The sequence below is a fragment of the Rousettus aegyptiacus genome, unplaced genomic scaffold (genome assembly GCF_014176215.1).
Source record: "Rousettus aegyptiacus isolate mRouAeg1 unplaced genomic scaffold, mRouAeg1.p scaffold_m13_p_5, whole genome shotgun sequence".
Classification (NCBI taxonomy): domain Eukaryota; kingdom Metazoa; phylum Chordata; class Mammalia; order Chiroptera; family Pteropodidae; genus Rousettus; species Rousettus aegyptiacus.
In genome coordinates, this window is record NW_023416308.1 from 59,802,331 (window position 1) to 59,824,861 (window position 22,531).

Below are 22,531 nucleotides of genomic sequence, written 5' to 3' on the forward strand. Positions count from 1 at the left end.
GACTAATAGCACGTGAACAGTACTTATGACACTGTAGTTCATTGTGTTAAGTATTGAGAGCAAAATTTGCATTCCTAGAAAAGCTTGTTCACAGTCAGAATGTAGAACACATTCTTTAATGTTCTTGGGCAAACATGCTATGTGTGTGCTTAGGACATTACTTACAAGGAATACTTTTTAAAAAGAACCTTTTCTTTCCATGGAATCTTGAAGAAAAATTAATTTGGCAGTAGGAGTGAAGCAATTTAAATAAGGCAAGTGGTTTAGATCTTATTGTAATGACTATGGTCAGTAATGACTAAATTAAAGAAATGCAACCTCTTCCAGGTCCTCTGGAGGCATTCGTTTACTAGGGTATGAAAAGATAGGTGACTTGTTTCCAGACCATTTTGAATTAAGAATGTCTAATGCTTGCATGTTTACCTAATGTATTTCTAATTTTTAGAAATAACCTTTTCACTTTTGCTAGAAATGTTTTTATTGGATTTTGAAATACGTCAGGAGAAGAGGAATGAATATAAATGTATTTATGACATCTGTTAGTGCTTGGATTTTATTTTTCGGTTTATTATTGTGAAATACCTCTAACTGTTAGTGTGATTGACAGTAATGAAATTCCATTAACCCTTTTCTCATTTAGAAAAAAAAAGTGCAGCTCACTGCCAGCATTCATTTAACATCACGCATAGGAATGCTGTTTTCTAGGATTTGACATCTTCAGCAATTGAGAATTACTATATTTTGTAAAGAGAATGCTATCAATAGGATGATGTTCTTTGTTTCCAAAGACTATCAGTATACTAGAGCAATGTGAAAATAATAATAAAAGCAAGATATTTCAAGGCAAACTTTGGAGGTAGGGTTAGAACTGTAATCTACAGGTTATCTCAGGATAAATGCTGCAGCCACAAGCGTGGCTGGCAAGTATTCTCAGGGAAAATGGGAAAAAGGTTAATCATCTGGCAAACTAGCAGAACCAGAGAGGGTCAATGCCTTGCTAATGGTTACATTGGAAAAACCGGTGATGTAATTGGTTTTGTGATTGACGCTTTGGGCCAGACTTCTGCTTGAATATATCAGAAGTTACAAGATATATGCATCCCTATATTCATTGCAGCGTTATTTAAAATAGCCGAGATATGGAAACAACCTAAGTGTCCATTGATAGACCATTGGTTAAAAAAGAGGTGGTGCATATATACAATGGAATATTTGCCATAAAAAAATTATGAAATCTTATTTGCAACAACGTGGATGGACCTAGAGGGTATTATGCTAAGTGAAATAAGTCAGACAGAGAATGAGAAATAGTGCATGATTTCACTTATATGTGGAATCTAAAGAACAAAATAAATGGACAAAGTAGAAACAGACTCATAGATACATAGAACAAATGGATGGTTGCTAGATGGAAAGGGGGTTTGGGGGCTGGGTGAAAAAGGAGAAGGGATGAAGAAATACAAATTAGTGGTTACAAAGTAGACACAGTACAGTATAGGGAATAAAAAAAAGTTACATTGGATGTTTGCATGCACATACATGGTGATGTATGTGTATGTGTCTAATATATTTTTTAAAATGTTGCCCCTGATTTTTGTACTTTGTATTAAGTGATTCATTCATTAACTAAAACTTTTTTTTAATAAGTTTAAGTTTGTACATTCAGTTAATGAGGGCATTTTACAGTACTGATTTAAGTGAGAAGTACTTTTAGGTCCAGGTGCTTTGCGTCATTTTAATTTAATTAGTGGATTCCTTCTTAAAAGGACACCTTTATCTGATTTCATCCTGTTTTCCCTTCTGAAGAGGGTACTCTTGTATTTCTACAGTGCTATTTGTCTAACACTTCTTAGCAGTTAAGTATTTAGCACTAATTACTTTCTATAGATCATGCTTTTTGATTTTTATTAGTCAAAGGTATCGTTATTTTATAAGAAAGAAGTTAGATTAGGTAACTTGCCTGAATTATTATTTGGTAAATGGTGAAACCGAGTCTCTGTGACCCTAAAGCTCATGTTTTCAGCCACTAAGCATTTCTGTGCTTTGTGTTCTCTTCTGGGTTTTCTTTGCATCCTTTATATCCCTTTGTCCTCACACTGCACTATTAGGAGATACTTACATATCCAACACCTTTATTAGACTGTAAGTCCCTTGAAGAAAATGGATCTGTTTTCAACTCTACTCCCAGTACATAATACATTGATATTAGTAAATGTCTGTGGAAGAGAGAGGAGGGCATAAAAAAGACATAGGAAGGTTCTGCTCTCCAAATGGAGGGAAAGAGTGAGAAGAGCAGGAGAGAAGGTGCCTGAGAGGCCTTTAGTTGTAGATAGAGGTTTTTAGTCTCTATCCTTCCAAAGCAGCTGAGGGATGCTTTGAGGCATGGGAGACTATTTGGAGGTGATAAGTAAACCCATATTATGTGGAGACAGATATCTCTGCCTTTTGCAGCATTCTTAAGTTCAGTAATATTGAGGCAAGAAGTACTTCTGTAGTAGGTACGTTCATTTGTTTAGACATAATTTTCTTAACTTGAAAGTTTTTAGCTTGATTAATTCTCAAAAATAACTAAAAAAATTAAAGAACTGAAACAACACGTGTTTTTATTTATTTATTTTTTGGTGGGGGGGCAGGACTTGGGAGTTAGCATTTAGTGATTAAAACAGATATTATAGAAAAGCTATAATTTAATTTGAATAGTAAGCACAATTTAAAAACTCTTTACCATTTGAAATCTCTCTGTGAAACTTATGAAACTAAGAGCCATTTAAAAGTGTATTTGGAGTATGAACCTGTGAATCTTTATATGTCATCTTTTCATTTGTGCGCTCCAATTTTATCCAATTTAACTTTTGTCAAAAATGAGATGACGTGATTTTTTTTTGACATTTTGTGACTTCCACAAGCCCTTTTGTAATGATATATTTTAATATTTTCTCTATAAATCAGTTATCTCTTTAAATTATTTTATTGTAAATAGATCTGACCTACTATTTTATTGTTGTTAATATAATGAATGTGTTGTAAACACTAATCTCTAAAGAGTTCTAATTTTTATTTGGGAAGTTTTCTTGATAAATAAGCATTTATTGATTTTGTGCATTTAACCAAACTAGAAAACATAAACTTGCTTGAAAACATTAGCAATTCTTTGGTGTTAATCTAGAAAGTCTTCTGGAGAAGACATCTTGTTTCTTATCTCCACACACATTTCTTTTGCTTTAAACTTAAGTCTTACACATTTTAACAGTAACTTCATTCTCCACATTTATCATATCAGTTGCAGGATGCTGGTGCCTCCCTCTCTGGGGAGTTTAACAGTGGTATGTATATATAAAAGAATCTTATATTTTAGACAACATTTTTATATTATTTTTAATTGGTCTTTATAACTACCCAATGAAATAATAAGAGCAACTATTTTTGTCCTCACTTTACAATATAAAACTGAGACTCTGAGAGGCTAAATGATTTTTCATGATTTATGAGACCTAATTTTTCTTTCTTTTCTAGCTTAAATTTACATGTCTTGGTTGGAGCTGGAGAGTAGTTTGTTTATGTATTGGCATTTGCCAAAGTGTTCCTTGCATCATATTGTGGAGATGTTTTTTAGTACTGTTATATATAATAGTCACTATTAAATGCTTAACTGTAGAAATCCTTTTTTGGTCATGAAATAAAATAGTACACAGCACATGCCATGAAAATAGAAAAGATCTGTGTTTCCAACAATGGTTTAATAACTAGAACCAGTTACTAGAGTATGAAATTTCCTTTTCTCGAGGTTATTTTATTTGTCTTGTTTCAAATAAATTTTCTCTGGTAGAGATAATCTGATTATGGTGATTTAGCTGCTTGCTTATTTAAGGATCAAATTGTTAAAGTAGTTTACATTTTTTTGGTGTTTCTTTTTGTCAGGTGATGTGAAACTCTTTGCATTCATTATTTAATCTTTATTAATATGTGAACTTTCTAGCATATATATGGTAAGTACTCAGTAAGTATTAACTAAATGGAGGAGTCAGAAAATAAGTGAGTAAAGCAAAAAGTATGTCAAATGGTAATAAGTACTGTAGGGAAAATAAAGATGGAAAGGAATAGAGAATGGGTGTATGTGGAGTGGTTTGCAATTTTAAATAAAATGTCCAGGGAACTTATCACTAAGAAGTCAATATTTGAACAAAAAAAGCTGGAGGAAGTAAAGGAAAAATAGGGACATATTTGTGAGAAGAGAGAGGTAACCAACAGTATAGTAAAGGTCTGGAAGTGGGAACTTGCTCGGTGTTTTTGAGGAACAGCAAAGAGTCTGTGTGGTACAAGGGAGCAAAAGAGAGAATATAAGCAGATGAGATTGGAGAATTAAGGGGTGGGGACAGATTGTGAAAGACCTTCTAGGCCTTTAAAGGACTTTGGTTTTTATTCTGAATGAGATTGGAAGGTAGTGGGAAATTTTTTGCAGACGAGTGACTATATAGATGTTTCAAAAGGATTACTTCGGCTGCTGTTAAGAACAGACTGGGATGCAGAAACATGGAGACTGGTTTGTAAGCAACTGGAATCTTCCAGGAAGAAGATGATAGTGGTGGCTGAGGAGGCAGAGAGGAGTGCTTGGGTGCTGGACATGTTTTGTAGATGTAGCCAACAGGATTTCCTAATTGGTTGAACAAGTTATGTATCGAAGCTTCAAAGATGACTCCAAAGGTTTGGGCCCAAGAAAGTTTAGAAGGATAGAATTACCATTTACTAAGATATTAGAACTGGTTTCAGGAAGAAGAGCAGAAGTTTGGTTTTGGGCATATTAGATATCTATCTACCTGGAAGTGTTAAATTAGTAAGTTATTGGAATCTGGAATTCAAGATTAAAGTCAGAGAAGGTGCTATAAATTTGGGTTTATCAAATTAAAGGTGTTGAAGCTGTGAGACTGGAAGAGCTTATTAAGGAGGGCATTTGTACCTCATTAAGATAAGAGATTCAAGGACTGAGAGTTTAGGGGCACTCCAGTTTTACAAGGTTAAAAAGATGAGAAGCAATTGTTACAGGAGTCCCGAGAGAAAGAGAGGCTAATGACTAGTGAGGTAGCCATAAGAATATACTATTTTGAAAGCCAAGTATAGGAAATGTTTCAGAGAAGGATCAGCTATATCATAGATGAATAGTAACTATTGACAATTGAGTTTAACAAAGTAGGTGTTCTTGATAACCGCGACAAAAGCATTTTTGTTGGCCTAATAGAAGTGGGTTCAAGAGAGAATGAGAGAGGTGAAGAATTAGAAGCGTAGACATCTCTTTCAAGGAGTTTTGCTATAAATAAGCTCAGAGAAAAAAAGTGGCAGTTGGAGCGGTTCAGTTGAAAGAAATAATAGCATATTTCTGTATTGAGTGGGATGATAAGAGGGAAAATTTTATGATGCAGGAACTAGAGGGAAGAATTGCCAGAGAGATTTTCTTGTGTAGATGAAAGGAGATGAAATTTAGTGGAGGAGCTGGCTTTAAATAGGAGTAGGGACGATTTCTCTATAGTAACAGGAAGGCAGAGTACCCAGGCACAGATGCATATAGCTTGTAACTGGGGGAGCTCGTGGAAGATCTTTGATTCCTTCTATATTTTTCTATGAAATGGTAATCTTAAATCACCTACAATTCAGAATGGGGAGGGTGGTAGAGGGTGAGGAAAGAAAAAACAAACAAATAATTGTTCAAAAGAGTGGGAGAGTATATGACTAGGGAAATACGGTTGCTGGGCAGTATTAAGGTCCTAGTTGAGATAAGTAATCATGAATTTAAGGTAAGTCCAGGCCATAAGGGTGTGTTTTCCTTGCGCCTATTCAGCTGTGTAGGCACAGGTCTGGAATAGGCTGGTTTTAACTAGCATTTGGGTGTAAGTACCATGAAATAAGCAAGGGCAAGGGAATGACTGTAATGACAGGCCATGGAATTTAATAAGTTGGGGAAAGAGAAGTGAAGACATGAAATATGTACAATGAAAGGTAGTTGGAAAAATGGAAGTCTTGGTCTGATTGAACAATTAAAGATGCTGGCTGGTATACTAGAGAAAATGAGCTGGTGATCAGATAGTAGAATATTTGAAATTTAAGTTAAGGAGGGCTCACAGTTAATTGGTAATGCCAGTGTTGAGGGGGATAGTCATGATCTGTGGTAGAGTGGAGGACAAGATCATTGGAACAAAGGATGTCACAGAGCTGAGAGGCCACTGTGTTGGCTGCTCGTTTATGGATATTGGAATCATGAAGAATTATGGCAATTGTGTTAATTCTAGAAAGAATGACACCTGAAGCTAATTCTTCAAAGAATGAGGGAGATTGGTAGATGACTTCAACAAGGAGTCATGAGATTCCTTGAGAATCTCATGAAGACATGAGATTGAATCCTTGGGGTTTTTAGACACAGAAGAAAGAGTCTGGAAAGTGGTATTGAGGAACAAGGCCCAATTGCTAGACCCAGTAATTGGAGAGGGGTATATGAGAGAAATTGAGGCCTTATTTTCCCATTTGCAAGAGCTGTTGGGAGAGCAGTGTCCTCAGGGAAAAACCAGGCTTTAGACAGAGTAAAAGGTAAAGGGACCATTAAGAAAGAGAGTAGAGGAAATTTTTTGCTGATGATTGATCTTGAAATCTAAAAGCACAGGAGTTGGGGATGGAGAGGTAAGTGCTGAATGGAAGATGGGATCAGAAGAGGGAATTAGTTCTGACCTCTTATGGGAACTGTTGTTAAGGGTATAATGAAGTTAGTCCTTATAGTTTTAAGATATAGAAGGGGGAGTGTGGTGAGACTGTGAGTGTTGAGGGGGAAGTAAGGGTAATGTCCTGTAAGGATCACAACTCTGGGGTTTCCTCATCACTTTTGTCAGTGGTGTTGAGGAGGCTGGAGAGAGATGGAGAGAGAGTTTACTCCTCCTGAGTGCTTGGCGATATGATGCCCTTTCTAAACTTCTGATAGAGGCTGGGTGCTGGGGGGAATGAGTGGTCTTATTTGGAACACAAAGAGCTGAGTAAATGACCAATTATCCGAGGCAGATTTTATCATCTCCATTTTACACATAACTGAGACTCTGAGAGGTACAGCATTTTGCCCCAGGTCACATGGCCACTGGGTAGGAGTAAAAGGAAATGAAGTAGTTTTAAACGGTAAAATAGATAAGGAGTCCAGGAACAGTAACCTTCTATGAGATATCAGATTGTCATTGGAGCCTTGTCTTCATTTACTTTCAGATCCTACAATATCATTTGGATTTATACGGAATTCTAAATTGGGCATTTAATTAACAATCCAGTCTTCTCATATAAAATGTGATACTTGTGTTTGTTGTCCAAAAACTTTTTTAAAAATGATAGGAAACAGGCCTAAATGCACTGCTTGCTGGTAGTCCTGTTCTTAACCCATTTCAGAATCCAGTTCAGCTTTCTATTCTCCAGAGAGTATTCCCTAATTGTTCTCAATGGAACTTCATCCTTACATAGTAAGGTTATGTGGTAGAAATATTGGTGTGTGTGTGTGTTTGGGGGGGAGGGAGGGGATGGGTACATACATGTGTTTTATCTCCCTAGTTAGATAATAAGCACCTGGAGGGTATTTCTCCTTTTGATTCTTTACTTCCTATCAGAAACACTGTGATTTAGTCAAAAGGGGACCTGCTTCTGTAGCTGGCTTGGCCACTAATTTGGTATTATACTTAAAACCATTCACTTTACTTCTCTGGACTGTACTTTATTTGTAAATGAGAGAGCTTCACTAACATGATCTCAGAGTTCCTTGAAAGTTATAATCTATAATTCACTGAATATCAGAATAGTTGGATAACATGCCTATACTTGCATTCAAAAGGAACAATTTAAAAAATATTATTTGGTATAATTTTAGTTACTTACCATACAACTTAATAGCATTGTAAGGTGTGGGCTGTAGCCAAGCGGGATCAGAGTGAGAAACAGGGCTGGAAAGAGAATGTGGGACCAGTAGAATATATCCGTGAATACTGAAAAGACTAAAGATATGTTTGAAAATTGTGTGCATAGAGGTGATAACTGAAGCTATGGAAATCTATGGCATTTCAGAGAAATTGAATACAGAGAACAGAGGCAAGGTCAGAACTCTTAAGAGAATCTATATTTAGAGGCAACTGGTTGGGGGGGACCCCTAGAGGAGGGAGTATAAAGAAAACCATTAAATTTTGATAACAATGGAAGTTTAGAGAGAGAAGAATCCCAAGAGGGAGGTAGTGACAATAGTATTAGATACTTTAGAGAGGTTAGGAGGGCAACTGAGAGAAACGACCCCTGGGTTTCTTTCTGAGGTCATTGATGACATCTAGAAAGCAATATCTATAGAGTAGTTAAAGGTAGAACTCAATATGTAATTAATGATTATGACATAGATTCAGCAAATCACTATTGAGTTCCTTGTAAATGCTCAGTCTTATGTAAAACCTATGCATGTGTGTGCACACATACACCCTAAAAGAAGACTAGATGGAACAGGATGAAGAGCACAGGAGAAAGGACTGGCCTTGAACCTGAGAAGGAACGTGCCATCATCTAAGATAGGAATAAAGAGTGGGTTTGGATATAGATAAATTTACTAAGGGAAGAGCAAAAAGTTGAGGGAGTCTATGCCTCATTACCTTAATGTTTTCATTCACATTGGATTATTGTTTCTAAAACATTATATGGACTGTGTTGGCATAGTAATTGGTTTAGCATATCTTCTTAAATCCATTAGACTTTTATTTTCCTTAATTGCTCTGTAGTATTACATACTGCTGACTACCTATTCTGAAATACTTCTTGGCTTTCACTAAATGTTTCTCTTGATTTTTTTCATCTCATTTTTTTTTATATATATATATCTGCCTCTAGTCTCTTTGAAAATGAATATAATTCCATTCACTAAATCTCACATCTCTTCTTGATCTACATCCTGTTCCTGGACTACATGATTCAGTCTTAAAGGTTTAGCTGTCCAAACCTAATATCACCTCTCCAGGGAATGTCAAAACTGGAAAAGTTTGTGTTTCCACTTACTTTATGAATACATACACTTGGATAGTTTGCAAGAATTTCAGATTTAACGAACATTAAAATCTATTGCATATTTCCACATACTCATTCAAATTTTTCTTCTTCTATATTTCCTGTCTTTGTCATTATGTGGCCTATTTCAGTTGTCTATAAGTGATCTAATTCGATAGCCTATTAACTAACTTCCTGTAGAATTTTACCCCCAATCAGTATACTATCACTTTAGCAGAATATATAACACTTCTGTTCAGAAATATTTGGTGGCTCCCCATTGCCTACAGAGTATAATCTGAAATCTTACCATGGAATGTAAGTTTCTTCATAGAACATAGCTCAACCTTTCTTGCCTCCACCCCTGTTGTGATTCACAAAGCGCAGTCATATTGGTTTTCCCAAATAACCTCTTTAATTATACTGTACTCTGGAATGCTTTACTCTTCCTCTCTACCATGAAATCCTGCTCACAGGACATGTCCATCAAAAATGACACATCTTTCAAGTCTGCCTCAACCTTTCCCGGTCACATATAATATTTTCCTTCTCTATCCTCCTGTAGTATTTTTTAAACCACTCTTATAGCATTTATCACAATCAGATTTGTAGATAGTTAAATAGGACTCTGTCTCTCCCATAAGGCTATAATTTGGGAACACATCTAATATTGCTGTATCATATGTATCTTCACAGTGCTGCTCCTCTAACATAGAGTAAGCAGTAAATCAATATTGCCTGAACGAATAAATGAGTGAATGAATGAACGAACGAACGAATGAATGCATGATCAGGTAAAATCTAAAATCCTTTAGCCTACTAGTGCGTGGGGTGCTGCATGTTTCTCTCTGAATGCCTTGGTGCCATCTCAGTCTTAAAAATTTCTAGAGGTACCTGGTTGGCTCCTTAAACTGCCTACTTTTCTTTTTTGCTCTCTAATTTGACATACTTGATTCTCAGTCAACATGACTTGGGATCATATTTTGACCCTTTTCTCTACCTTTCTCATGGAATTGCCAAATTCTGTTGATTCTGTCTTCACAGTGTCTCTTTCATCCACTCCTGTTTCACGTTTACTGCTAGTTTAAGCCCTTATTACCTCTGACGTGAGGTCTCCTAATAGTCTAACAAATATCTTGCTCTTATCATCCATTCTTTGACGTGTTGTTAAAATAATCTTCCTAAAGCACAGAAACTTTCAGTAGCTTCTCACTACTTTCACTAAATATTTAAATATCAGCTTATTTTTCAGGATCTTCTACAGTCTAATCAAAGCCTACCTTTTTTGGCCTATCTCTGATTGTGTGTTATCAGTACCCTGTACTCCAGCCAAAGTGGTGTACCTGTTACAATGATTTAATATACCCTGAATTTTCCACTTTTTTAATGCTATTCATTTGCTAAATGAAATTGTTGAGAAGGTATTCTAGCCAACCTAAAACACAATCTCTTTCTTACAACCTTTCTTAAGCCCCTAAATTAAAGCTGTATATGATCTTTTCAACTCTCAAACCTTAATTTTGTTGTCATTCTACATTGTGTTGTGTTTTTCATATCCTACATTGTGCTGTGTTTTTGGTGTACCAGAATTATATACATTTAGAGTGAAAACTCATTATTGGCAGCAAGCCTGTGCTAATCATTGATCTCTGTTTCTCTAGGAGTGCCTATCTTGTATATAGTAGGTGCTCAAGAGTCTTAATTAAATTAAACTGAGATTATGGAATAACCAAAATAATATGCCAGTGAAGGGAGATGAAAATTTTTTATAGTATCAGAACTGTGAAAAGAGCATTATTATTATTATTATTTTTTACAATCAGGTCATTAGTAATGATAGAGCCATTTTAGGGAGTTGATAGAAGCAGAAGCCAGATTGCAAGGGATTAAGGAGTGAGTTGGTACTAAGAAAGTGGAGCCAATCAGGACAGACAATTTGCTGTGATGTGGAAGGTGGCTAAATTCTTAAGAACTAGAATATAGCCTGCAGTGTTAGAAAGAGACTTGGGAAGGAAAGCCACATGTAGTGTTTGAAAGAAAAATGAGTAAAAGAAAGTGTGCTGTCAGAAATGTAAGTACCAAGTTTACTCCAAGTCATGTGTTTTCATTTTCACTTTGGCAGAAGAGAAGTACTCCAGATGAGTTAGGCCACTGAAGCTAATAATGAGTTCCAGTGTACTGGGGTCACACTGAGTAAGTGTGCAAATCACAGAATATGAAGCTTGGTAAACATAACCCTGTCGGACACTGGCAGGGGTCTTGTTCCTGAGTCAATTGAGTTTATATTCCTCTGTTCCAGTTCAATATGATGAAATTATTTAGAGGGAAGAGTTATTGAGCCAACCATATATCTGTTTTTAGGGTATCCCACCCCTTAATTATTACAGGTGAATTTTGACATGTAAGACATTTGAAATAGAATCATTACTTAGCTAAGGTAGAATATTTTTCAAATGTATTTTAAAAGATACATATAGTTTCTGGTGAAATCACTTAATATGAAAACAAAATATAAAAAGAAATTGTGACTTATATTTCTCGATAGGATGCCATTTATATTTATCTGTAACCAGGGGTTTTATATTTACACAGTGATAGCCCAGAGCTCCTGAAAAAAGTGTAGCTACTGGATTTAGTTTCCCTTTGACTTTGTGTACATAAATATTCTCTTAAAGACTCTTTTTATTGTGAGAATAAATATTCTCTTTATTGTGAGAAATACGATATTGAAGGATTTCTATTTAGTCTTTGAGTCTTCATATGCAAGACTAAGGCCATGGTTACATTATTAGAAAATATATAGAGACACAAACATATACATACACATATACTTTTTGGACAGTTAATGTAATTTTTCAATATTTATCTAGATATTTTATGAATATTACAAAAGGTAGAATACTCATTTCAGAAGCCTTGTACTGCATTAGAACTAAATGGGATCATGTTGACCAGGGTTCTTAACCTTAAAGTCCTTGACATTGTAAGCAAGTCATGGAATAGGTTTCATGAGGTTCTCAAATAGGTATATAACCACCAAAAAGCTAACCACTAACATAGTCTAATTATTACTTTTCACAGATAATGAAACTGTAATAGGGAATAAGGATTAAGTCACTTGGCCAAGAATACTGCCATTAGCTAGACAGGACTAAAAACTTGGTTTTTCAGTTCTCAACTACTACTTCTTTAACCATCCCAGTGGAAATAACAGCTTCCCACCAATCATTTAAGGATTATTTGTCATTTACTCAAGACATAGTCTCTTTAATTAAATGTTTTCCCAATGTGCTAAGAAGTTTTTAAATAGAAATGGGACACTATGTGTGGTATATAAAGTAATGTACACAAAGCTCAAGAAGGAAAATGAGACTTTCTGTGTATCTTCCCTTACTCTCGTTCTGCCCCTCCTCCTCTACTGTTTGTATTTCATTTTGTCTTGGATGTTCTAGTCATGGCTTCTGATGGATGTGATTAGAATAATCCAATCTTTTGATCATTATTTTATTTATAAATTAATTAATAAATATTTCAATGCTAGGTCCTAGGAATAGAATGATGAGCACAATTGACATGGTTCCTTCTTAAAATTTGTAGTCTTAGGGGACATAGACGTTAATCAAACATTTGCAAAGAAATGTAAGAACAGACTTTGGTAAGTGGAAAGAATGAAAAGCAGAAAGTGCTATGAGAACAACTACTAGGGACCCTGGCCTGGAGCATCTGATCAGATTTTCCTGAGAAGGTGATGTTTCAGTTGAGAACTTAAGTCAAGAAGTTTGGCAGAACCATGCTCCCTTCAGAGAGCCAGCTTGGTTAAGGATCTCATAGAAGACCAGTGTGGTTGGACTGAGGAGAGCAAGGGAGAGACAGATACACAAGAGGAAGCTGGAGAGGGAGGAAGGGAGCAGGTTGTATAGTGACTCGAGGCTATGCTAAGATAAGAGCAGTGAGGAGCCATTGAAAGATTTCAAATGGAATAGCATGGCTCATTTTGACTTTTTGGCTATTATGAATAATGCCACTATGAACATTAATGTATGTTTATGTGTTTTTTTTGTGTGTGTATGGATATGTTTTCATTTCTCTTAGATATATATTTAGGAGTGAAATTGCAGGGTCATTTGGTAATAACCATTTCACCTTTTAAAGAACTACCAGACTGTTTTCCAAAGTGCTGTACCATTTTACATTCCCACCGGCAGTATATAAGAGTTCCAGTTTCTTCACATCTTTGCTAACACTTGTTATTATTCTGTCTTTTGATTATAGCCACCATGGAAGGTGTGGAGTGGTATCTTAATAATGAGCCCTTGCATTTTCCTAGCACGGCCTTTAAGCCTGGCATTTAGGATTCTCAGTGATCTGGCACCAGGCTTCCTTTTTAGTCTTTTATCTATTTATTCACAAACTATGACCTGTATTTCCAAGCCCTTTTAAAAATTTATTTTTATGTGTGTTTATGTTTGTTATCTGTAAAGCCTTGATCTGTGCCTTAAAATCCGCAAAGGCCCAGCAAAATTTCTTCTGTCTCCTACATTTTATCACATTGAGCTATACGGAGTAGTTGGTATTTGACCATTTTTCCTATAAAAATAGCAGTTTCAGATGATTCAACTTAGTGTATTTCTTACTTTCCTGTAATCTTCAAATTACTACAATTTCCTTTGAGTTTTTCTGTTAGCCTTTGTTTATACCTCTCATGCTATTATAAATATGCTTATGTGGTATAATGTTTCTTATAGGGTTGAAACCTCAAGGTTAGAGGCTGTTCTGTATCCCAGTGTTTGGTACATTGTAAGAGTTTGGTAACTGGTAATATTTTTAAAGGAATATTTGTACCATATAATTCATCAGTATGAATAAAAATGAATCAATAGAAACATATTATGTCAATACAAACATAATTGAACACAAATGCAAACATGTTAGAATAATCACTTATTGGAAGAAACCAATAAGAATTACCTAGGACTGGTTTCTTGTAGAAAATGAAACTTCAACAGAAGTTTTAGATGTTAAAACCACAGTTGATCAGAAGAGAAGACAGATTGGAGTGCAAATGAAAAGATAGTTAAAGTAGAAAGTAAGGAGAGTCTGATTTGTCATGACCAGAGGCAATCAACAGGTTTATCTAGCTGGAGTAAAATATTAGCTTCAGCTAGAATTAGGTATGGTAGAAAGGATCGACACTCTGAAAGCTATGATTAAGAGATTTAACTTGGTTGGAGGCATTTGAGTGATAGTATAAGCACCTTCATCATAAAGAATATAGGTGCTAAGGAATTGTGGGTGTGATGGTTAAAGCAAATTATTCTTTCAGATTTGAATATAATATATTAGAAAGAGATGAGACTAACATCCCTGAGCGAATTCAGGTATGAGCTGATTCTGGCTTTTTTCAGCCAAGGTTTACTGAGCTAGAATAAGACATGAAAATGAGAAATAAAAATTATGTATATTTCATGTGAAAGGATGGGAAGAAGAAAGGAAAATTTAAACTTTTTTCATGGAAATGACTGTGCAATTGGAGTTTTTATCAAGTTGGGGTAAACATTTTTGAGAAATGTAGTTCTGTGAAAAAAACAGGCAAATGAACATTCATTAAGTTTCTACTCATGGCTTTCTCAGAAAAGGTTATTTATTGTTGTGTGTGTTTTTCTTTTCTTTCCTTTCTGTTCCCACAAACTGGATCTGGACAGTGCCCGCTTACTAGCTGTGTGACCTTGGGCAAGTTACTCAACATCTCTTCCTAGACCACTTAAAGCTATTCTCAAGAAATTGATAGAAAAATCCATGATCACATATTTACTATTTCATGATGCCAGAACTGTAACCCAGGCCAGTTGTATCTTAGTTCAGTGATATTTTCACTGCCTTTAAGACTGCTACTTGTCAACAACCTTGTAGCCGAGTTCAAATGAATGCACATTTCCTAGAATTTCTTTTATTTTTTTAAATTCTAAAACTATTGTATTTTCAATTTTTAAAAAATTTTCAAGTGCACATAAAAGAGAGAAATGTACAATAAACCTCTGATTACTTATCACCCAGATTCAATACTCAGTTATCAAGAATTTATCATATTTTATTTTTACTTTTTTTGCTGAACTATTTTGAAGTAAATCATATCCTTTCATTACTACATACTTCATTGCTCATATTTAGAAAATATGGATATTTTCTCACATAATCTCACCTGATAAAATTAGGTTTAGTTCTTTTTTGTCGTCTCAATTTTACCAGATTTCCTCACTTGTCTAAAAGTCTTTTTATAGTAGATTTTATTTTGAAACAGGATTCAAGTCATAAATTACAGATAGTTAGGTCTCTTAAGCCTCTTAATTTAGAACAGTTTCCTTCACTTTTACATTTCATGTCATTGTCTATTTGCAGACTTTTCCTCTAGAGCGTCTAGCATTCTGAGTTGATTCTTTATGGTTTATTTTATTTGTTCTTCTATACTTGTGCTGTCTGATACGTTAGCCTTGTATGGTTGTTGAGCAGTTGAAATGTGGCTAGTCTGAATTGGGATGTGCTGTAAGTATAAAATCCACACCAGATAAAGAATGTAATAAAGAATGTAAAATATCTCCAAAAAAAAAGAATATAAAATATATCATTAATAACTTTTTCTATTGGCTACATGTTGAAACGATATAAAAAGTTTCTATTAATGATATAATGAGGTCTCCTCTTCCAGTGGGGCTGTCTTGTCCTTTTTAATGTTTTTTACAACTTTCAAGCTTTTTTGTATAGAAAGAAAATAATTTAAATTATCAATTTCAAATTAGAAATCTTTCACTTCAAAAACCAAGAGAAACTCCTTTGATGACACTTACCTTCAATGACTGTTAGTCAGCGGACTTACTTCCAAAATACTATAGACTGGGTGTCAAGAGAAATTTATTTCTCACAATTCTGGAGATTTGGAAGCCCAAGATCAAGGTGATGGCTGATGTGGTTCCTGGTGAGGGCTCTTTTTGGCTTGTAGAGAAAAGTTTACTTCCTAAAAACTCGATCTCCAATTACAATCACATTGAGGGTTAGAGCTTTAACATAAATGGGGCGGGGGGTGGGATTGGGGAGACACCTTTTAGTTCGTAGAAATGACATTTAATTTTTAAATGGCATTCACACTGATAATGCAAATACTCCTATAGTTGAACATTCATTCATTTTTATAATATTTCTAACATAGTACTGTCCAAGAGAGATAATTTCTTATTTTATAAATACCAGGTCTTTAATTATACTTCTTGCTGTTTTTAGTTAGTCACTGTGAGACATTTGTATTCTCACTTGTATTATGTCACAGCTGCAAGCAGTATCAATGAGAGGTGAAACAGCAGCTTTGACCATTATAATTTTATTCCTGCAGCTAATCTGACTCGGATAATAGATGTGCAGTAATACTCAGTTGATACTCTTTCTTAGACACTTGACATGTGTTATTGAGCACAAGGTGGGGAAATGGGGAAACAGTTTGTGGTAAAAAATCTTGAAATACTATACTGCACAATAACAAAAATATCTGAAAGGAGGAACTTGTAGATGAGTAAATGCAATAAAGTATTACAGGTATCATGATAGAAATACAGACAGTGTACAGTAAAGGAAGAAGTAGTCACACCTGCAAGATGGATAGGGATAAAACGAGCATGGAAGTGTATGGAAGGCATGACAGGCAAAATCAGCAGGATTAGCAAAGAATAAGCATGAAACGGCTTGAGAATTTAGGGAATCTGCAAGCCATTCCCAATGGCTTCAGATAAGTAAGAGCTACAGCTAATTATGTAGAATGAAGGCCAGATCTTGGAGGACTTCAAGTGTTATGCTAAGGAGTTTGAGCTTGATTCTGTAGGCAATGAGAAATCAGGATTTAAGCAGGGGAAGGATATGATTAGATCTGCTTATATATATATATACATATATATATATGTATGTATGTGTATATATACATATATGTATAAAAAATTATATATATATAATTTATTTTTCAATTGCAGTTGACATACAACATATTACTTTCGCATGTACAACATAATGATTAGATATATGACTTATGGAGTGATCACTCAGATAAATGTAGAATCCACCTGCCAGCAAATATAGTTATTATAATATTATTGGCTATATTCCCTGTATTATACTTTATATCCCATGACTGTTTTGTAGCCGCCAATTTGTATTTCTTAATCCTTTCCCCTTTTTTCACCTTCCCCGACCCCTCTCAATTTGGCAATCATCAAGATGTTCTCCGTATCTATGAGTTTTTTGTTTTTTTTATTTTGTTCTTTAGATTCTTTGGTAAGTAAAATCATATGGTATTTGTCTTTATCTGTCTGACTTACTGCACTCAGTATAATACCTTCTAGGTCTGTCTGTGTTGTCGTGGGTGGTAAGGTTTTGTTTGTTTTTATGGCTGACTAATATTCCATGGTATATAGGTACCTCCTCTTATTCATTCATTCATTCATTCATTCATTAACAGATTGCCTCCATATCTTGACTATTGTAAATAATGCTGCAATGAACATATGGATTCACATGTCCCTTCAAAGTAGGGTTTTGGGTTTTTTTGGAATAATCCCCAGAACCGGGATTACTGGGTCCTTCTTTGTCTCTTGTTAGAGACTTTCTTTTACAGTCTGTTTTGTCTGGTATAAGTATTGCTTCCCCAGCTTTTTCATTGTTTAGATTTTCATGAAATATCTTCCTCCATCTCTTTACTTTCACTCTGTGCGTGTGTTTTGATCTGAAGTGAGTCTCTTGTAAGCAGCACATGTGAGGGTCTTATTTTCTTATTCATTCAGCTACCCTATGTCTTTTGATTGGAACATTTAATCCATTTTTATCTAAAGTAATTGTTGATAGATATGTAGTTATTGTCATTTTATTATTCATATTTTTTGATCTTTTTTCTTTCTTCTTCTTAAAGAAGTCCTACTAACATTTCTTGTAATACTGGTTTGGTGTTGATAAACTCCTTTAGTTTTTTCTTGTCTGTGAAGCTCTTTATCTGTCCTTTGATTCTTTTTTTTTTTTTTGGTCGTTTGATTCTAAATGATAGCTTTGTTGTAATGATAGCTTTGATAGTAATCTCGGTCGTAGGTCCTTGCTTTTCATCACTTGAATGTTTTGTGCCAGTCCCTTCTGGTCTGTAAAGTTTCGGCTGACAGTCTTAGGGGAGCTCCCTTGTAGGTAATTAATTGCTTTTCTCTTTCTGCTTTTAAGAGTCTCTCTTTGTCTTTAACCTTTGGCATTTTAATTATGATGTGTCTTGGTGTGGGTCTCTTTGGGTTCATTTTGTTTGAGACTCTCTGAGCTTCCTGGGCTTGTATGTCTATTTCCTTTGCTAGGTTGAAGTTTTCCATCATTATTTCTTCAAATAGATTTTCAATTCCTTGTTCTCTCTCTTCTCCTGATACTCCTATGATGTGAATATTGGCATGCGTGATGTTGTCCCAGAGGCCCAATAAACTATCTTCGTTTTTTTGAATTCTTTTTTCTTGTTTCTATTCTGATTGGGTGTTTTCTTCTACTTTATCATTTCAATCACTGATTTGATCATCTTCATATAATCTGTTAATTCCTTCTAAAGCAGTCACATTTTAGTTATTGTATTCATTTCTGACTCTTTTTTATGGTTTCTATCTCCATTTTTATGTTTTCTATCTCTTCGTTAAAGTTCTCACTGAATTCCTTTACTCCTCCTTTAAATTCATTGAGCATCCTTATAACCGATCTTTTGAACTCTGCCTCTGGTAGATTGTTTGCTTCCATTTTGTTTAGTTCTTTTTCTGGAGCTTTGTCTTGTTCTTTCTTTGTCTCCCCATTTTGGCTACCTCCCTGTGTTTGTTTCTGTGTATCAGGTAGGGCTGCTATGTCTCCCAATCTGAGTAGAGTGGCTTTACGTAATAGGTGTCCTGTGGAGCCCAGCGGCACAGTCTTCCTGATCACCTGAGCTGGATGTTCCAGGTATGGTCCTCATATGGGTTGTGTGTGCCCTCTTGTAATTGAGCCTTGGTTACTGTTTGCATATCAATGGGAGGGATTGACCCTGAGCCTGATTGGTTGTGAGGACTTGCCAGTGACTACAGTGGAGGAGCTGTTGGGCAGGGGCTGATCCTATGGAGCAGGAATCGCTTTAATAGGGCTCTGGTGCGTGCCCTGTCTGCCCCTCGGATGTGTCATATTCAGATGTGGTCCCAGTGGTGCAGGCTTAGTCTGAAGCCAGCCACTGGGTGTGCTGGCCCCTGGAGCTTCCTGGGAGTGGGGCCTCTGCCACAGGCCAAGTTCAACTGCCTTCTGCCCCCTGCGTTGGACCACTTGGCTTAAGCCACCAAACAAACTACAGATGGCATCCACCCATGCTGAGCTTAGTTGTTCCTGGAGAGGCCAAGCTGCAGACCAAAACTGGCTGCTGCTAGTGCCAGGCTTGGTGCTGTTCAGCAAGAGGTAAGGAGCATACCAAGGTCAGATGCTGCTTGATTGGGGTTTGTGAACCTTCGAGAGATTTTAGGAAAGTCCACAGCATGAGCCGAGAAAGGCTGTTTGTATGGAAAAGCCACTTGAAACCCTGCCCCAAGTTGATTGGGGCAGGGTTTCAAGAATCACCAAGGAAGGGTGACTCTTGTTAGTCAGGTTCATGGAAACTCAGATATGGCAGCAGCCTACTTCTGCAGGCTGGTTTAGGGGAGGGCCCAACAAGGGAACAGTGGCCTTTGCCTGCTCTTTCTTCTGGGAGAAAGCTGTTCTTCCAGCCCTCCCCTGAAGGTAGTCAATTCATTTCCTTCCCTTATATCTCTGGTGCCTTTTGAGCTGCTGCACCAGTGCCAGAGCTCAGAGCAAATGAGTTCCTCAGCAGGTAAGTCTGGTGATGGCCCTTTAAGAGGGGCACCTGGGACCCCCATAGCCCTCCATCTCATTCAGCCGCACTCTCTGCTTATTTTTACATCCAGCTTTTGTGGGGACTTGTCTTCCCAGCACTGGATCCCTGGGCTGGGACCCCGTGCTCCTCTGGGGGGACCTCCATAGCTGTGTTATCCCCTCCCAGTTTTTGACCTCCACACATGGGTGTGGGTTTAGCCCATTCCGCATCTCCACCCCTCTGACTGGTCTTGAAGGGGCCCCTTCTGTATGTTCTTAGTTGTAGGACTTCTGTTCAGCTACACTTCAGTTTTCACTGATGGTTGTTCTGTGGTTTAGATGTATTTTTAATTTGGTCACGAGAGGAGGCAAACACAGTGTTTATCTACTCCACCATTTTGACTGGAAAATCTGATTAAATGTTTTTGAAAGATCACTTTGGTATTGGTTTGGATGAATAGGAGAAAGGAGACAACTTGATTTGCAGTAGTCCAGAGAAGAGGTGTTAAGACAGTAAAAATTGGTATAGAAAAAGGGATGCATTCAAGAGATGATGGGGAAATAGACTGTACAGCACTTTAGATTGATTGGATATCATGGGCTTGCTGAGTACTGCCTTCATTCTAGTTGATATTTCTAACCATGAATCTTAATTGGCCCCGGTGTGAGGGTTTCCTTCATTAGTAGCCAAGGTTTAGCATAGGAGAAGGTAGATAGTTATATTGAGCCAAATTTAGGGATTAGGGCAGTGGTAGCCAATGGATAGGATATAAGTACATGGAGGTTTTGCTAAGAGAGAATATAAATTGTTACAGTATACATTCCAGGTGGATAGGGAGGGAAGTGAAGGGGGAAAAGATCAATTAATGTGACAAAAGGAGAGCTTGAGGAATGAGTTGTCTTTACTAGGTTGAAGATTAGACAAACGGCAAGTTAAGAAAGTGAGATTTTTGGAAAGGGTAGCATCTGTGGTCAGATACTGGTTTCTTTGAGTTTAAAAATATAGAAGCTGAGTAGTTCCTAGAAGCAATAAAGTCCAGGGTATGACTACAGAACCTAAAGTGGGAATGTAGATGAGGGATGTAGGAATTGAGGAATTTTGAGGTAAATTATTGCTAATGTATCCTTATGGACATTTAAATTCCTATGACGATGGTAGCTTTGTAGTAGAAAAAAGCTTTAGAGAAGAAAGTGAGCCAGTAAAAAAAAAAAATCCTTAGTAAATTGGACTTTGGATGGTAAACACACAATAGAATGCACAGATGTCAAATTATAATGTATACCTGAAAATTATCTAATCGTATTAACCAATGTTACCCCAATAAACTTAATTTAAAAAAAAAATTCTTAGTGAGGGAGGAGTAATTAAAAGGTAAGTGGATAATGGTAACATGGAGGCTGTATACCCAAATGCCTTGAATCTCAGAGGAAGAAGACTTTTATATATGAAGATGGAAAATAATACTAGTGTAAAAGCATGAGAGTGGGGCTGGGGAAATGCTGGTTTCACATTTGGGCTTTGTTAGATGTGAAAGTAGAGTATCCTCTAGAAAAGGCTACAAGGAAGTTGCCAGTTGAGGCACAGAGGTGAAGGGGAATAATTCTTTTGAAGATGTAAGGGAATTTATTCACTATGGAGTAAAGATTTCAGCATAAAGGTTAGGAAGAGTTAATAGCTGAAGGAAGACGTGTACAGGGAAAATGGATGAAGGAAACACATAGACTAGGAGGTCTGGCATATTTGAAGAGTGGCTCAAGATGACAAGAATAATAGGAATGTTCAGATTGACTTTAATAAAGTTTATGGTTCTAGGAAAACAGGACCAAACTGGTAGTGGCTACTTAATGAGGTTAGCAGACTGCAGTCTTCGCTCTTGCCAGTTACAAGATTCTTATACTCTGGCAGTTCATAATTTAAAAAGGAGGTAGCCATGTAATTAAAGAGCTCTAGTGTGGAAAGTGTTAAGTGCAGTTGTAGAGTATAGACAGAAGTATATGAAAGTGTAGAGGAATGAGAACTTAATTCCAGTCGAAAGACCTGGAGGAGACTTCTTGGAAAGCTAGCTTTTTAACTGAGTCTTAAGGAGTAGGTAGGATAAGATTTTAGGTAATAGATTGGGATAAAGAGGCATTCTGTTTTGGAATGGCATGAGCAAAGGTATGAATTCAGGGAAATACAGAGTCTGTTTGTGGAATAGTGCATAAAAGGTAAACATAGCTTGACCTCAAGATGAGCAAGGGAGGAATGGAAAAAATCAGTAGAAATTAGATTGTATTATACCAGCAGCCCTTGGCAATCAGAAACATGTAAAGAACCCATGCAATAGAAGAAAAAATTACTACTAAAAATAGAGCTCAGTTCTAGGTGTCTTTCCCCACCTTCAGTCTGAGTAGCCACAAAGTGCAGCACTTCATGTTTATACCAGTAGAATCTCAATAGTTCTACTGGGATGTATGTGTGTGCGCGCCCACGTGCGCGCCTCTGCCTGTCATAATCACAAGAACTGTACTGTGATATATCCCCAACCCTGTCCTTTCCAGCATCTCGGTGATTGCCTGGAGTTTAAGACCTTTTGTAGAGTGGTTATATTGAAAAACACAATAACAGTTATTTAGATATAACATTGTCAAT

The 22,531-nt window shown here is 36.3% G+C and overlaps 1 protein-coding gene across 5 annotated transcripts in view; it reads left to right on the forward strand.

The window, feature by feature from the left end:
* The window catches only part of MTMR2 (myotubularin related protein 2), a 99,178-nt gene that overhangs the window by 13,711 nt on the left and 62,936 nt on the right, over nt 1–22,531 (forward strand). The window contains exon 1 of one of the 5 annotated variants that reach the window (XM_016159936.2): nt 3,082–3,323. The exons of the other annotated variants lie outside the window; for them this stretch is intronic. The gene's annotated coding sequence lies outside the window, so the exon portion shown is untranslated. Of the gene's footprint in view, nt 1–3,081; nt 3,324–22,531 lie in introns of those variants that run through there. 5 annotated transcript variants of the gene reach the window in all.